The following is a 496-nucleotide window of genomic DNA, read 5'->3' on the forward strand; positions in this document are numbered from 1 at the left end:
GATGCAGGCGCTGGTGCTGCTCGCGGCGGGGCGCGGGAAGCACGAGAGGAAGCAGGGGTTGCGGCTCCTGCTTGCTACGCGGGGAAGCACCGACAAGAAGGAGATGCTTGGGGAAGAACGAGCAGAGGAGGGCAGCTGTGGATGGAGGAGGAGGTGATGTGGCACTGGTCGATTGGATCGATCCGATGTGAGAGGATCCTGAGGTGGATGCGGGAGTGTGGCGGCGGCGGGATGGGAAAAGAATGATGGCACAGATCCTAGGACTAGGGTTTGGACGCATATATACATCGCGTGGATTAGATTAGGGGCTACCTCATCCCTCCGATCATAATCGGGCGGGCGAGAATAAATATCTTAGGGGAACCCAACAAAGAATCGGAGATGTTATGTAGATGTTTGGGGATGATCCGCACATGACGGTGACGACTGTCCGGGTCGGGTCCGGGATAGCTTTTCGGACGCGCGCGCGAGGAGGGTTGCGGGCTGACGAGAGGGG

The sequence above is a fragment of the Triticum dicoccoides genome, chromosome 2A, assembly GCF_002162155.2.
Source record: "Triticum dicoccoides isolate Atlit2015 ecotype Zavitan chromosome 2A, WEW_v2.0, whole genome shotgun sequence".
Taxonomy (NCBI): Eukaryota; Viridiplantae; Streptophyta; class Magnoliopsida; order Poales; family Poaceae; genus Triticum; species Triticum dicoccoides.